Here is a 17,525-nt window from a genome sequence, read left to right as displayed (position 1 = left end):
CGCATTCCTGCACTCCAACAGACACCAAAAAAATCAAAAAAAGAAAGAAAAAAAGTATCCACTGAAGATACAAATGAACTTTTGTTACCTGCCAAGGAACATGTTGAAAGTAATCGTCATAGATTTCCAATCGATTATGAAACATTGCTCAGTTTCCTTGTGAAAACACATGGAAATCCCAATACCGAAATGATTGCTAATGAATTTACTACTGATATAGAAGCTCTTAATAACATGCTAACAGAAATCTATAGTCATTTAAAAGAACGCAGCATTAAAAGTCGCATAACAAAGATCAAGAAAAGACTCAGTAATCCACAATTAAAAGTTTCCAGTGAAGATATTAGTTCGTTGGAAGGACAAGAGGAACAATAACATAATGCATAATTCCAGCAACAAAGTTAACCAATTTATTCAATCTGATATACGTATTGTTTTCTGGAATACAAGCAGCATTCTTAATAGACTAGAGGAGCTTAGAGTGATGCTAGATGAAATTGATATTTTTATAGGCGTGGAAACATGGTTAAACGACACCATTCCTCACATAGTTATTAGCTTCCCAGGTTTTATGGTGCTTCGGCGAGACAGGACGTACGCCAGAGGAGGAGGTATAATTTTCATTATTAGAAATACTATAGCTTACAAAGCTATTAACAACCTCATCATTCCGAACATATCCACTGAAGTTTTGGGCATTACACTGACTAACCTTAAAGATAAAATTAATATCATTGCAGTTTATAGGCCCCCGAGCAATAGCGGAAATAATACAAATCTGTCGCTTCAGGAATGGGACCAAGTTTTTAGTAATACTCTATTAGATGATAAAACCATATTGGTGGGAGACTTCAATGCCCACAATGTCGCGTGGAATTGCAATAGAAATGATATAAATGGTTCTAGAATCATCTATACTTTAGCTGATTACGACTTAATTTTAATAAACAATAATACTAAAACCCGTATTGATCTGCGACAAGGTACAAAATCAAATATTGATTTAGTTTTTTCTTCTCCTAATCTTCTACAACAGATTGTATTAAATATAGATGAAGACCCCCGGGGATCGGATCACTATCCAGTGCGTATTAATTTATCTGTACAAAAAGCAATTTATTTCAAAAAGACTTTCAAGTTGCAGACCAAAAAAACCAATTGGGTTAAATTTAAAAATACAATGGCTGAAAATATTAATGAATTCAAAACAGATTCTTTTCTCAGTTTAAGTTCAGTCTCGCAGTATAAATTCCTCATTAAAAAAATCACACAAGCAATCATAGATTGCACCCCGAAAAAAGGGAATAATCCCCAATTTCGCCATAGCAATCCAGTAGAATGGTGGGATTCAGAGTGTGATAAGGTAAAGAGAAAAAGAAAAGCTGCCTTAAAAAAATGGGAATTTACCTTAGATTTTAAAGACTTAATTGAATACAAAAAGAATGCTGCCATAGCTAAAAAAACTTTTAAAAAGAAAAAGAGTGACTGCTTTCGAAAATTTGCAGAGACCATCAATTTTAGCACAGACCTTAAGTATACATGGGAAAAAGCAAAAATTTTTAAAAACAAATGGATAAAAATTAGACCCGATAGTATTGAACAAAATATGCAAAATAAAGAGAAAATTGAAGCTGCTCTTGAAAGACTATGCCCACCGTGGGTTCCAAGTAACCCTAACATTTTCCCTGTTACCAAAAATAACACGCTATTCGACACTCACTTTAGTTTCATAGAATTCAGCATAGCATTAAATTCTCGTCAACATAATTCCGCACCTGGAACGGACGGGATAACGTATGAAGTCATTAATATGCTTCCCACTCCAATAAAACATATATTCCTTGACATTTTTAACCTCATGTTTCATATCATGGAATTCCCTGACGAATGGAAAAGCATATTTATACATTTTATTAATAAACCTAATTCGGATAGCTTAAGACCTATTGCACTGACCTCATGTGTCTGCAAAATCTTAGAAATCATGGTCGCAAATAGATTTAGCTGGTGGCTGGAAAGAGAAAAAATTATCCCAGATACACAAACCGGATTCAGGAAAGGTTTTTCCTGTGCGGATAACCTAACAAATGTTGCAATGTATATTGAAGAATCTTTTAATGAAAAAAAACATACGCTAGGTATTTTTTTGGACGTGATTGGAGCCTTCAATAACGTTCAATCAGATATTCTCGTTGAAATATTGGCACAAATAGGGTGCCCGTTTAAACTCGTTAAATTCTGTTTTTTTCTTGTCTACGAGAGATTAATCTATACTAATTCAAACATAGATCTCCCGAGAACACTGTATAAAGGCGTTCCTCAAGGAGGAATTTTAAGTCCGCTGTTTTACATTATATACGTTAGCCACATTGTTCGCAATATACCGAAAGCTATAACAGTCTCCCAATTTGCAGACGATATATCTTTGTTCCTTAAAACTAAAGACCCCAATCAGGATAAAAATATAATGGAATGTGCACTAGAAACAATTAGAAATAATCTATTCAAACTGGGTTTGGATCTATCTCCGGAGAAAACGGTATTCGTACATTTCAACAAAAACAAAATACTGCCGGGAGAATTTCAAATTAAATTGAATGATATGATGATTAAATCAACTGAATCAGCCAAATTTCTAGGTATTTATTTTGACTTCAAGCTTTCTTTTGATAAACATGTCAATTACATTGCCCAGAAAGTCAATAGAGCCACCAACATTATAAAGTTCCTCAGAGGTACTTGGTGGGGATCACACCCTTCCACTCTAATAACTTTCTATAAAAGCTACATCAGATCCATAATGGACTATGGAAGGCAATAAAGGAGCAAAGCTACAGTTAGAACGACTACAGAACCAAGCTATCAGATTGGCTCTTGGCCTAAGAAAAAGTACACCTACTAACATACTACTTGCCGAAGCCAAGATAACATTACTAGAAGAAAGATCTAAATTTCTATGTAAAAACTTTTTGGTAAAATGTATGTCAAACCGTACTTCTAATACGAGATACAATGTCAACAGATTTCTACAAACAACTATAACGCGAGATCGTACTCCGAAGAGATTTCAAATTTTAAAAGAAAGTATCCAAGCTGTAAATTGTATTGATCATCTGATTTTAAAAAGAGACTTCTACAACTTTTTTAATTATACATATGAGGATATTATATATAACGTTTTAACTAATACAAAAATAGGAATGGAGCTATCGCACTCCGACTCTCCCGACTTATTATTCAAGTCCAAATTTAGCAATCAAAATGTAGTCCAAATTTTTACGGATGGAAGCAAAATTCCCGATTCACCTTCAGTAGGTGTAGCAGTGTTCTTCCCCCAATCCAACACGTCGGTTGCCAAAAGTGTCCACAGATTCACTTCCATCTATACAGCAGAGTGCTTAGCCTTATACGAAGCCACTAAAATTGCACTTAATTACAAAAATAAAAATATCAACATTTTCACTGACTCCTTAAGTCTGATTCACTCGCTCGAAAATCCAAATTTCAGCATCAAAACTAATGACTACATTCTTAATATTAGAACCAACATTTCCAAATTTAGCAATAGTAACGAACACGGTACAAATATACAGATATACTGGATTCCAGCACATAAAGGAATTAATGGCAATGAAATTGCGGATCAATTGGCAAAAAAATCTGTAAAATACCCATCAGAAAATATAAGAATTCCATACACAGATTTTAAAGCCCAGTTTAAACAAACAATGAGCGAAAATAACGGTAAATATTTAGAAAATCTTGGGAAAGAAAAGGGAACACACTACTATCAAAACTTTTATAGTAGATCTCCTAAAACTTGGTTTAGTAAACATTTTAAAATAAAGCGAGATGTAATAGTGACAATAGCTAGAAGCAGGTCAGGGCATTACAGTCTCAACGAATCATTGTACAAAATTAAAGTGGTAGATAGCCCTCAGTGTCAGTGTGGACATCCCACTCAAGATCTTAACCACATTGTCTGGCAATGTGATGCCTATGAGCAGGAGAGAGAAGTGTTATTGAATAAGTTGGGGAAATGCAGGTTATACCCTCCTTTTACGATTAATTCGTTCCTGGCAAAACCAAATATTTCAGTTATGAAAATTGTACATGAATTTCTCCAAAAATGTAACGTAAATGTCTAGTGTATAGTGTAACAAAAATGTAATTCTGTATCATTAACAATGTAACTATTTATGCCTGTCGTTAAAAAAAAAAATGTATGTATACTTTTGTAAACCATTGTAAAGCAGAATAGCCTTCCATTCAGAGAAGAGCTCAATTGCTTCCAAATAAAGAAAAAAAAAAAAAAAAAAAAAAAACTAGGTACCATCCGTCATTTGTTGTTTATGTAAAAAACGACAGGTGAAATTATTTACGTCTCATAATGATTTAAAAATGCACAGCACTATATAATAACTCACATTTACAACAAGTACCCATAGATAACTATAATTATTCAGATAAATAATAACATTTATACGAATTCCGATTAAAACTGATCATTTCATTGAAACGCGGGCGCACGAAATATCAGTGTTTTAACTTGCCAAGGAATAATATTTCAAAATGTAATGTCACTTTTTTTTTGTACGGCTGTTGAATGAATTTTTTTTTTGAACCAATGAAACTTATATACATTTAATTAGCTCATTATATAACCCAAAAATATTTAAAAGGTATCAACCAGTGTTGCCAACTAAAATTTTCAAAGTTCAGTAGATTTTTTGATTTTTTCTTCAAAATATCAGTAGATTGACAAAAATGTATAAAATTCAACGATTGTGTTTGGTGACAGCGTGCATATTGACATAATCTCACAAGTGGCTTTAAAAAAAATATGTAAAAAGTGACTTTTGTTCATCACAAATATAATAATTTCTTCTTTTCCTGACAAAAATTTCAGTAGATCTAATGAAATTCCAGTAGACATGGCAACACTGACTATGCGATCAACCCAGTGTTGCCAAGTCAAAATTTAAAAATTCAGTAGATAGACATGGCAACACTGACTATGCGATCAACCCAGCAGTGTTGCCATGTCTACTGAAATTTCAGTAGATCAACTGATATTTTTTGCCAATATACTGATTTTTTGTTTTTTTTTAGAAATTCAAGAAATCTACTGATATTTGTGTTTCTCCATAATTGTAAATAAACTGATGATTCTTTTAATAATAAACTTGAAATGATTTACGCATGACCTTTTTTGATGTTATACACTTCTAAATTGACATAAAAAGCATTGTAACTCTACCCAAGAGCGCCATTTTACCCATTAATGTCATCATTGTTTACAGTAAATTAATATCATTAGTTATTGTTATTCTTATTATTTTTAAATCATATCTAATAAACCACATTTTTCAAAATCTACTGATATTTTATGAAATCTACTGAATTTTTTGTCAAAATCTACTGAAATTTAAAATTTTGAATTGGCAACACTGGGTTGCAGTATTGCCAAGTCAAAATTTAAAATTTCAGTAGATTTTGAAAAATGTGGTTTATTAGATATGATTTAAAACTAATAAGAATAACAATAACTAATAATATTAATTTATTGTAAGCAATGATGATATTAATGGGTAAAATGGCGCTCTTGGGTAGAGTTACAATGCTTTTTATGTCAATTTAGAAGTGTATAACATCAAAAAAGGTCATGCGTAAATCATTACAAGTTTATTATTAAAAGAATCATCAGTCAATTTACAATTATGGAGAAACACAAATATCAGTAGATTTCTTGAATTTCGAAAAAAAATATCAGTTGATCTACTGAAATTTCAGTAGACATGGCAACACTGGATCAACCATAGAATATTATTTCAAAATTTGATAACATAACATTTTTTTTATGGCTGTTAAATGATAATTTTTTAAACCAATGAAACTTATATACAATCAATTAGCTCATATAACCCAAGAATATTTAAAAGGTATTCAACAATAATTGGTGTTATTCATATTATTTAAATCATTATCAACCAGGATCAATCCACTGCTGGATAAAAGCCTCCCTAGCCTGATTCTATTCCTTTCTGTCATTTGAATTCCTGTATTTATCAAAATCGGTGATATTATATTTATCCTCATATTCATATTGTCATCATAATCATCGACCTGAACCAATCCACTGCTGGATAAAGGCCTCCCTACCCTGATTCTACTCCTTTCTGTCATTTGAATTTCTGTATTTATCAAAATTGGTGATATTATATTTATATACATATTCGTATCGTTATCATCATCATCATCAACTAGGATCAATCTACTGCTGGATGAAGGGTTCCGCAACCTAATTCTACTACTAGCAGTTAAACGAATTTGTGATACTATACCTATTTATATCATCCTAATCAACATTGACCTGAACCAATCCACTGCTGGATTAAGGCCTCCCTAGCCTGATTCTATACCTTTCTGCATTTTAATTACCGTATTTATCAAAATCGGTGATATTATATTTATCTACATATTCATATTGTCATTATCATCATCGACCTGAACCAATCCACTGCTGGATAAAGCCCTCCCTAGCCTGATTCTACTCCTTTCTGTCTTTTGAATTGCTGTATTTATCAAAATCGGTGAAATTATATTTATCTACATATTCATATCGTTATCATCATCATCAACTAGAATCAATCCACTGCTGGATGAAGGGTTCCCTAGCCTGATTATATTCCTTTCTGTCATTTGAATTGCTGTATTTATCAAAATCGGTGATATTATATTTATCTACATATTAATATCGTCATCATCACTATCGACCTGATCCAATCTACTGCTAGATAAAGGCCTCCCTACCCATATTCTACTCCTTTCTGTCATTTAAATTGCTGTATTTATCAAAATTGGTGATATTATATTTATATACATATTCGTATCATTATCATCATCATCATCAACTAGGATCAATCCACTGCTGGATGAAGGATTCCGCAACCTCATTCTACTATTATTAGCGAAATGTCAAACTGTCTGACGTGAATAAAAAACCCATCCCGAAGAGAAAACTATGGCGCTATCTATGCATACTTATCAATTATATTAAAATCCAACACCGCCAAGCCGTCTGCAAGACCTAGCGAGACAGACTGGCGAGAGCCAGCTGGCTCAGCTAGTAATATATTATTTAAGTATGCTAAGTATCCCATATTATTTAAGAATTATACATAAGATTTTACACATTTTAATGGTTTACTGAATATCATAATATATTATGTAAGTATTATCGTTGTAAACCCATTGATAGTGTAGTTATATTACATAATTTAGATTAATCGTATTAAAATGCTTCAATTTATTCAATATAGTATCATAAATAGTAATTTATGTCTTCCAGGGATGGAAAAATGCATTGAAAAATTACACGTAATTCATAAAACTATTTTGTAACTATACTACAAACTCGTGTCAACCTTTTTATAAATTAGAATGCTATATTATTATTTTGATACCAAGTTTCCTCGAAGAATACTGTAATTGATTATAAAAAAACTTTGGCTTTAGACATATTTACAAATTGTTTAACAATTTAACTTAAATAATATATTGATAAGTGTCGAGTTACAAATTTTCCTCTGACAACATATTGAAAAATCATCAGTTACAAACTTTTATCAATAATGTGACTATATACCTAAAAAAGTACCTTACCGTGGTCAAATAAAATCCAAGTTTGTTTTAGGCTTAGATATTTACCTGAATACACATAAATTGTTCATTACTAAAAATACCTGAAATGTCAACATAATAATATCAAACGATTTTTGCAGTACCATATGCTAACAGGAATAATTCAGTGAAGCTGCACTCATATCAATTACAGAAGCGCAATGAGACGTCGTTCTATGCCACGTTTACCATTGATCTCTCTTAGGATGACAAGTTGGGGAATGTCGTACTTTTGTCCTTACATAATTTTACCGAGGTACTGTCGTTTTTTGATTTTGATAGTATGCAAAACTTCTTGGAACTTTCTTATTTGATTGAGAACGTCAGAATTTATCATCCGGTTTGTCCAAAGAATTTTGAGAATATGTCTATAAATACAGCCACATGTCGAAAGTCACAACTATTTATGGCATCTCCTGGTTTGGCGTCCATACCTCTATACTATTTTTTAATACCGATATAGTTTGTAATCAAAATGTTAAATATTTTTTCATGTAACCATTACAATTTTTTTCACATGAAATAAATTTTGTGTAGATACTACAGGTATTTTTTTTACGTGGTTATAGGTTTCTTTCAATTTTTATGGCAATCGTACGTAACGTTGAAATTCAATTATTCGTCAATACGTATACAAATAATTGGTACATTATTTCATTTTAGGGTGGCGATGAAAAAAACATGTTTTTATAAGCGTAAAAACACGGCTCTTACAAACGAAAAATGTTGCCAAAGTTCTTTTTTATTATGAAGTTCTTTTTTTCATTAGCAGAGGGGAGATAAAACCTGGAATAAAAATAACTTTTAACTACAGTTTTAATATCAAAACTCTTCTTTTTTCAAAGTTCTGGTCAAAGTTTGAAATGCTGTAGAGAATGTGACAACAAGGTGGTATAAAAAAACATCTGGTAGGAAATATCAAAAAAAAGTTATGTCATAAAATAACGGGGATAAAATTTCCTCGAAAGTTCTAGAAGTGGTTTTTTCATACTCAATAGGAATGCGATCAATTGAGAATTTTCCTTTATTAAAATACAAATACATAATACTTCCAAAAGTTTGTCAGTATTTTTTTTCCTAATTGGTTTCATGAAACTTTCACTTTTAATTACGTATACATTAATATTGTTATTATTATATTTTTTAATAAAATGGTTTGTATTGTATGAAATAAACAAAATATATTATATCATTTTACAGTATGGGAAAAAAAATAAGAAATTTCAACTCTATAACACGAAATGTTAAGCAAAACTTTGAATTTTTTTTGTTAAGTTTATATGTCACGTTGTATGGTTAAGCTCGAGGTTTGCTTATTTTTCGTACTAAGAGTCTAAAGTCGTTACACTTCATTAGTCGTGTACAAACAGCACTTCACTCTTACATACACTTCATTTTAATATTATTTAACATACACAATACATTTTAAAACACCTGTTGTGAAATAATATATAACCACTAGAAAAAACTTTTGGAAAAAATATGACATCCGGCGGGATTAAAACCCATGTGATCCTACCGCAAAACAACGTGTGTCCTATCTTATTATGACGAATTTCACTAACAGTTATTAAAATTCTCACTGAAGCGCGAAAATTGCGTTATTGTTATGGAAATCATCGGGTTTATTCTAAAGTATTAATAATTTACTTTAATAAAAACCGATGTTAGAGGAATGGCACAATTGGGCGTCAGAACAATTGGGCGCCGCACCGTCAAATGTAATAAATAAACGTTCGTTACGATTTTCTACAGATATTAGATAAGGAATTTTAATCAGTTTCTTTCTACTACTTGGTAGTTTTAATTAATTTTGCTCTTAACATAATGTTTTTTAGGCGTTGGTAATGTAGTTAATGGCGCCCAGTTGTCCAGTGCCAAATCGTCCTATACCTACGTGAGGATCTCTCCAAATATTTGTTAAAACGTACTTGCAATTTATTTGTTGAATAAAAAGAATTGTTTATTTAATATTATTAGTTATTACGTGAACTGTTAATATTATTCTATAACCAAATCATGTAACCTTGATAATAAAAGAAAACAGATTAGCCACAATGTTTTTTTTTAATTCTTCCTAATACATGTAAAAATTGTGGAAAATCTTGGAAACAATTTTTTGTCTACACAAACTCTAGATAGAAAATGTGAAGGTTCCGTTGTTAGCTTTCAGCGCAACCTTATTCAGGTATGGGAACAAAGACATGTGTGTGAAATTAATATCTTTAGGTATAAATACTTCACACTTTTGGCCATTGGGCTACATACAGGTAGTAAAGAGTGCCTGTTAGGCGTAGGTAAGCGATGGTAAATCGAAATAAATGCACACTTGAACAGTATTTTATTGATGAACATAATATAACATTAAAAATATTTAATAATTAAATATCAAGATTTGAAAAAATATTAAAATTATATTTTTATTATATAATAATATATTTATGTAGAAATAAGAAATATTCTCAAACCAAAAGTTTCCACCTGAACAATACGACCGCTTTATTTCTTGATATTCCATAAGCTCCTCGCTATGCATCATGTTCTCCCATGTTGAATATTCCTTAATATGGTATTAACGTATTAGTTTTGATTTAGAATGTGTAATTTGGTCGCCGACTTTCGATAGAAAATGACACTATAAGAAGAAAACCACATTTCTTTTTAAATGTGCGTTATCAAAAAGCTTACTAAATTAGAAAACATAAAAAGTTTGCATCAAAATATCGAAATAAAACCAATAATTTTCTGGTTTTGTATACCTAATAATATATTGTAATCATGTTGAATTGTGTCGCTAGATTTCAAAATCAGCCAAGTCCATAATAGATGAAATAGGAGAAAAACAGCTTTTTGTTTTCTCAAATACACAGTCACAAGGGTGAAAGTTTATATTATTTCGAGTATAGAATATTTAAAATTAATAAATTCCACATTTTGATAATGCAGAAATGTTAGAAAGCAGTAGTTCTTCAGCAATTCACAAAAAAGTCAAAAATACCTAAAGGTGGACTTGGCTGATTTTGAAATGTAGCGACACAATTATTGATTTTTTTTTATTCACTTTTTCACGAAAATGTTTCAACGTTTAAACATATAGCACAAATCGTGACTATTTCAATAATTTATAGTTATTAAAATATTGCTCCGTGAAACGTCTTCCAATCATGAGATTCATCAGTCATGCAACAATTTGCTACAGTAGATAGCATGGTACATTTCCAGTGCATATATTTTCATGCGCCGAATAGGAATTTTATCTAAAAAAAATACTAAAATCTTAACTACTTAAAAAATTAAATTGTTGTCCTTTGATAATAAATCAATCAAATGAATATTTGAGTTGCCAAGAGTCATAACTCACATATTCCAAAAATCTAGTTTTCAGATAATCGCAAAACTAAAAAGAGAACTTTTTTTGTGGTTAGAAGAAAAGTATTGAACTCCCTTGAATATTAATGAGTAAGGGAGTCGGTTTCTATAATTTTTTAAAAAATATATAATAATACTCCTAAATCCTCATTGATTGGTTAGAAAGGCCTTGATGAGATAACTCACATTATTCATTAAAATGTCAGTTATGACACGAACAGTCAACTTTGTAAACAATTTTCACACGGTTTAAACTGACTTTTGATAGCCAACTATTTTTCAATATATATATATTAATGCCCTTAAAATCACTTGGAATATTTAACTCAAAAATGACAAAATTGCAATTGTTACGAGTATGATCCTAGCACAAAAATATTAATAGAAAACTACAATATATGTCCATTTAGCCCACAAAAAATTTAAATCTAATAAAGGTAGCATTGCCGGAGAGCGATAAATAAATTGAGTGTAAACACAGAAGATGTCGTAGTAAGGAAATAACTCAAATTTCAAACTGTCTTAACATCACCGTACGTTGTATGTCAGTTTAACGATTAGTATATTCAAAATACAGCGTTAGGGCAAATATTATTACTACGTTAGTTTACGATACATAGACGACTTTGATTGTAGCAACTGAGGCATAATACGACAATAATTATTCTCTCCATCAAATGAAACATTCTGGACGCCATTAGAAAGGCCAGTAACACTTCCAGAGCCATAGGTATGCAAATATTTAACCCATTAGAGCCGGCAACCGCAGAGGTTCGCGTCATTCCCTTGCGTCCTCCGCAGTCTTGTTGAGGGTTTGGGTTTTACCGTTAACCGTTTAAAGCTGTGAAGGGGTTGAAACTATTTGCGCTGAAGTAAAATGAGGTTTATTCGTTGATTATATTAAATTACAACGTATGCGATAAAATAAATAGCGAATTTCCAAATATCTAGGGTAGGTATTTTGAATTTTTTTTTATATTTGAATTTTTTATAGGATATCTTATAATAGTTATATTTGTATTTTTTTTGTTGTAAATTTGTTGTTGAGTTATCCGAGCATCATAAGCCACCATAGACGAATACATTAAAATATTTGCAAAACTCATCGCAAGAAAGACATCTTTTATTTTTTATACATTTTCTTATGCATGGTATCAATAATTGTATACTAAAAAAATATAATTTAGAATAATTTTTATTAAGATTTAAGATTATTTATTATTATATAATAGAAAATACGTAATTTTGACAAATCTTAGCTAATTAGTTGGATAATGTAGGACTCGAACGTCTTTCACTTTCCGAGTGTTTTCAAGTTCCGTCAATAATAATGCACGTGAATTATTACTATTTACTATATTTATCAGGGGTACTTCAAGTCTTGTCAATTAAATGCGATCGACGTAGTAATTAATTAAGCGGCCGTCGTCGTCCAGTACGTAAGGCGCTGGCCTTTCATCCCGGGTTCGATTTTCGGTTGTCGATTGTCACAATACAGTTATGTGATTTTCTCAAAGTCTGGGTGTTTGTGATTATTACTCTTCTATTACCAAATACATTATTGTTTTACTACACTGTTATCAATGGGCCTCATGAGATGTAGTGTTAAAAATTGCATATAGGGTATATGAAATTTCTAACTTAATACTTGCAACCGATATCCGATACTACAAATACTACGATAATACAAAAGCCGATAGCCAATAGTAGTTCAATTTAGAAATTGCTTCAAAGAGTATTATAAGAGCCATTTATTAAAATTTGCCGTAATTAAGTAAGTATCTTTAGCATAGGGGTCTAGTCTAATATATAAAAATCAATATTTGTTTGTTTGTTTGTTCGTATTTTATGCGCTGCCATATCATTCTTCTATTTTATATTCTTCTATTCGTATGCGTTCATATTCCATTCATCGGATTGCAATAAAACTTTCGTCAGTAATTGTGCCAATACGCGCCAAGGTTCCTGAATTGGTACAACCATATTCTTCTTCTTCTTCTATTCTATCTTCTTCTATTCGTATGGTTCCTATACCATTCATCCGATTGCGATGAAACCTTCGTCAACTGTTGTGGTAACACCCGCAAAAGGTTTCTGAATTAGTACAACCATCTTCTTCTTCTTCATCATCATTATATCTTCTTTTATTCGTATGGTCCTTATACCATTCATCCGATTGCGATGAAACTTTCGTCAGTGGTTGTGCCAACATCCGCAAAGGTTTCTGAATTAGTACAGCCATCTTCTTCTCCTTCTTTATTATATCTTCTTTTATTTGTATGGTTCCTATACCATTCATCCGATTGCAATGAAATTTTGATCAAGTGTTGTGCTCACGCCCGCAAAGGTATCTGAATTGATACAACTATTTTCTTCTTCTTTTTCTTCTATTCTAGCTTCTTCTATTCGTATGCGTTCTTATACTATTCATCTAATTGCGATGAAATTTTGACCAGTTGTTGTGCGCACGCCCGCGAAGGTTTCTAAATTAGTACAATCATCTTCTTCCACTTCTATTCGTATGCGTTCCTATACCATTCATCCGATTGCAATAAAACTTTCGTAAGTAACGTAAGTAACATCTGCGAAGATTTCTGAATTGATACAACCATTTTCTTCTTATTTTTCTTCTATTCTACTCGTATCTTCTTCTATTTGTATGCGTTCTTATACCATTCATCCGGTTGCAATGACATTTTGACCAGTTGTTGTGTGCACGCCCGCGAAGATTTCTGAATTATTACAACCATCTTTTTCTTCTTCTATTCGGATGCATTCCTATACCATTCATCCGATTGCAATGAAACTTTAGTGAATTGTCGTGCGCATGCCCACAAAGATTTCTGAATTAGAAAAACATCTTCTACTTCTATTCGTATGCGTTCCTATACCATTCATCCGATTGCGATGAAGCTTTTGTCAGTTGTTATGAACACACCTGCGAAGGTTTCTAAATTAGTATTATATAAAATACAAAGTTTGTTGTTCGTTTGTTCCATCCAATTTTGATTTTTTTTACTACATATTAATAACATTAATAACGTTTGCATATTTTGGATTCGATTTTAATTTAGTATCTTTTGTTTGACCTTTACTCCTATTAGAATTATTTTCATATTGCCATATTGTATTACACAGGTATTTTAATATTAAAGAAATAATTACCCCTTATTATTTTTTATATATCTAAGATAAATATAACCACGAAACGACCCTGTGCGAAGCCGGGTACTTCAGCTAGTTCTTTATAATAAAGACAGCACAGTACCCAACATATCGATAAATGTAAGCTAGTTTTAAAATCACAACAATACAATATGCAATTAACGATTCATTATGAAAATTTACGAATATTTTAATAATTGACTAGGCAGAGCGAATAAAATTGAACAAACTTGTTCAATTACAATTTTTAATAATCGATGGGAATTAAAATAGCTACTTATATTATAATTTAATTATAATGCTTCTTTGGCGAGTATTACAGTTTAATATGCTATGCTCTATATTAAAATAAGGTTGCCGACCTCTTTCCGACTTGGCATACATAATTTATTTTATTACCTAAAAATAGATTGATAATTATAGTATAGTATTTTTACAATACTCTTTCCTTGTTTGATGGCTATAAATTTATCGAAATAAGTAAGTAACGATTTGGTATCCACCATATTTAAATATCGCTTTACAGCACGTGTTTTGCTCACATGGTAAACTTTATCAAGTATAAGTACTAAGACTTAAGTTTTGAGTTTATGTGATGTTTTAATTATTTTATTAAGTTAGAGAAAGAACTATGTAATGTGGAAAAAGAATGCTAAAATTCTAAATGTTTTATTTGAGTAGAGAGGGTAGGAAACTAGGAATATTTAATGGGAAAATTGTGATAATAATGTTAAAAAATATTTTATTTATATAGGTACTCGGGTATAATATGATGTAATATTTTCCTTTTATAATGTTAACGTCTTTGACTTTACTTATCATGTTAATAAATATCTTTTAGCTGCATATTTCGGCAATTTTTTACGCACTGAGAAGATGATTTACTCTAAGTAAGTCGTAATGTAGGAAAAGGTAGTGGGCAGCGGAAACCTAAGTGGAAAAATATTTTCTTGGCTACGTAACCTCGATAAGTGGCCAAGGCGTTGGGGATTTTATACGGCTGGCCGAGGATAGGATCTGGCAGCGAAAGTGGGATAGGTACTCACATCTATTTTATATCCAATGGTGATTGTATATGATCAGGTTGACTCCTGACTAACACTAATCAATTTTTGACTTGACATTTTAGTGATTCGTTGTCAAGATTTTCGAGCTTGAACTAATCGCCTGACCAATATTTCCATTTTGTGGAAAACTGCAACAGGATGCAAAACACATCCTCTGTAAATGTCTAAAAATGTATTCGGAAAGGTAAAAGTCAAGCTCAATTCAAGCTGTTGAGCTCACGGGGCCGTCTGATTTAGTCGACACAAAGGCCAACGTTATCGATTTTCAAAAATTTCTTACTGAGGATGTGAAACATAATTTCATCTGTCAGTATTTTTAGTTATATATTTTTTTTAATAATATATTAAGTTTTAATGTTTTTTTAGTTCATCGTGTTCTTCTTTCCCATGGGTACTTTTTGTTAGAACGAGTCACAGTAAAATCGGTCAAAACTCACTTGAGGGTATGGTGACCTCTGTATTAGGTATTTGATCCTAAGACATTCTTCAAAAAAACTGCTAATGCTTTACACTCAAACGTAAGATTTTGTGATACATTCGATTAAGATCGAGTGTTAATTTGGAGGAGTCTATATTAACTGGCTCAGGATAGAGAAAAGTGCTGCTTGTTGGTCGTCAAACTTCCATAGAAGACGGCATCAAAAGGATTATGAATTTAATAAACTATTTTTTTATCCAACGAATAATTCATAAGATTTATAGACCATCCATGGACTGAAACCGTATGCGCTTTAGAACCGTGTGCCATATTAAGGTTATCTTTTCTGTTCATGGAAATATATTTTCACAAACTATATTATAAGCATCTGATTGTATCCGTTTATACCATACACTTACATTTACAAATTTAGTGAAAATATATTTTTATGAACAAAAATCATAAGTTTAGTATGGCACACGGATTTAAACTGCATACGGTTTCAGTCCATGGATGGCCTATTAATAATGTAACATTTTTATTATTTTGAAAACACTTATAAAGCGAAAATATATTGTAACCCATAATATATAATATAATAAAGTAAGACAACTTCACCCCGCAGGAATCGAACCTGCATATCTCGGTTATTGCGTATCGCGCTCATGCACATAGGTTATAATATATTTTCTCAGAAGTTTTTCCAAAATTATGTATGTTCAACGAATTTAATACATTTAACAATAATGTATATTTGCATGAGTGAGAGTTCCATTAAAATTCAATGCTATATTATAAAAAGAGTCCGTAGCTTATTGTATTTTTAATACTTACATTTTTTTCTGCAGAATTTGCAGGAAAATAAAAATTTACCTCAGGATCAAAAATTTAAACGGCTTACTCTATAAAATTAAAGGCAGCCTAATAGGTAGGTACGCTAAATTATTAACCCTAATACGTTAGTGGCGGTCAAAAATACACGCATTACCAAAATCAAGGATGGCCAGTGTGCCTACAGGGATAACGTGAATTAGGCTATACCAAGTGAAGCAGGGCTATTATGAAAGAGGTTAAACTTTCATGGGGTACTGTTTAAAGTCTGTATTATACGAGGCAGTCTAGTGTGGGAGAAATTCTCCCATTGGGAATGAGAGGGATATACAATGTGGTGGAGCAAAGATACACATTATTTCCACATTTCCACTTTCCAAACTTTTGTATAATAAATATGAAAAACTAGTTTTTGAAGTTATACTTCTTTTGGCGCGATTGGGAAAAGAGTGTATTTTTGGCGTGTGACGAAGTTGCGCGCGCCGATGTAATACAAAATTTATTATTATGATTATATTCATTTCGATCTCAAGGGTACATACGCATAGTGTCATTTAGTTAGTCGTTCAATACAACCAAGTAAATAGCACGTGTTGTAAACAAAACCAATATTGTGTCATTATAAATAGTATATTTATTTTTCATTGTTAAGATTGTGTATCAAGATTTGAGGCTATATTTATGTAAGTGTTATTTATGAGTAAAATTATATATCAATAAATAAATAATTTTTGTGAATGTTAAGTTGTTAAATAATTCAAAAAATATATTAAAATTTGATTTTTAATTAATAAATCATAGGCACTTCTGAATCGATTATAACCGCTGTATGGCAGAGATGAATTTTGTTCCGATACAATAATTAAATTACAATTATCATGTGCTATATGAGACACAGATGAATCGCGTAAGTTTTCATCAACCTAGTCCACTGTAATATTAATAGACTCAGGTAACGGCTTATTTTTTTTTATTACGCCAAAGAAGTATAA

The sequence above is a fragment of the Rhyacophila brunnea genome, unplaced genomic scaffold (genome assembly GCF_057557595.1).
Source record: "Rhyacophila brunnea isolate RB1 unplaced genomic scaffold, BYU_Rbru_1.0 scaffold_8, whole genome shotgun sequence".
Lineage (NCBI taxonomy): Eukaryota > Metazoa > Arthropoda > Insecta > Trichoptera > Rhyacophilidae > Rhyacophila > Rhyacophila brunnea.
The sequence above is the reverse complement of the archived record's forward strand: the minus strand, read 5'-3'. Positions refer to the sequence as shown.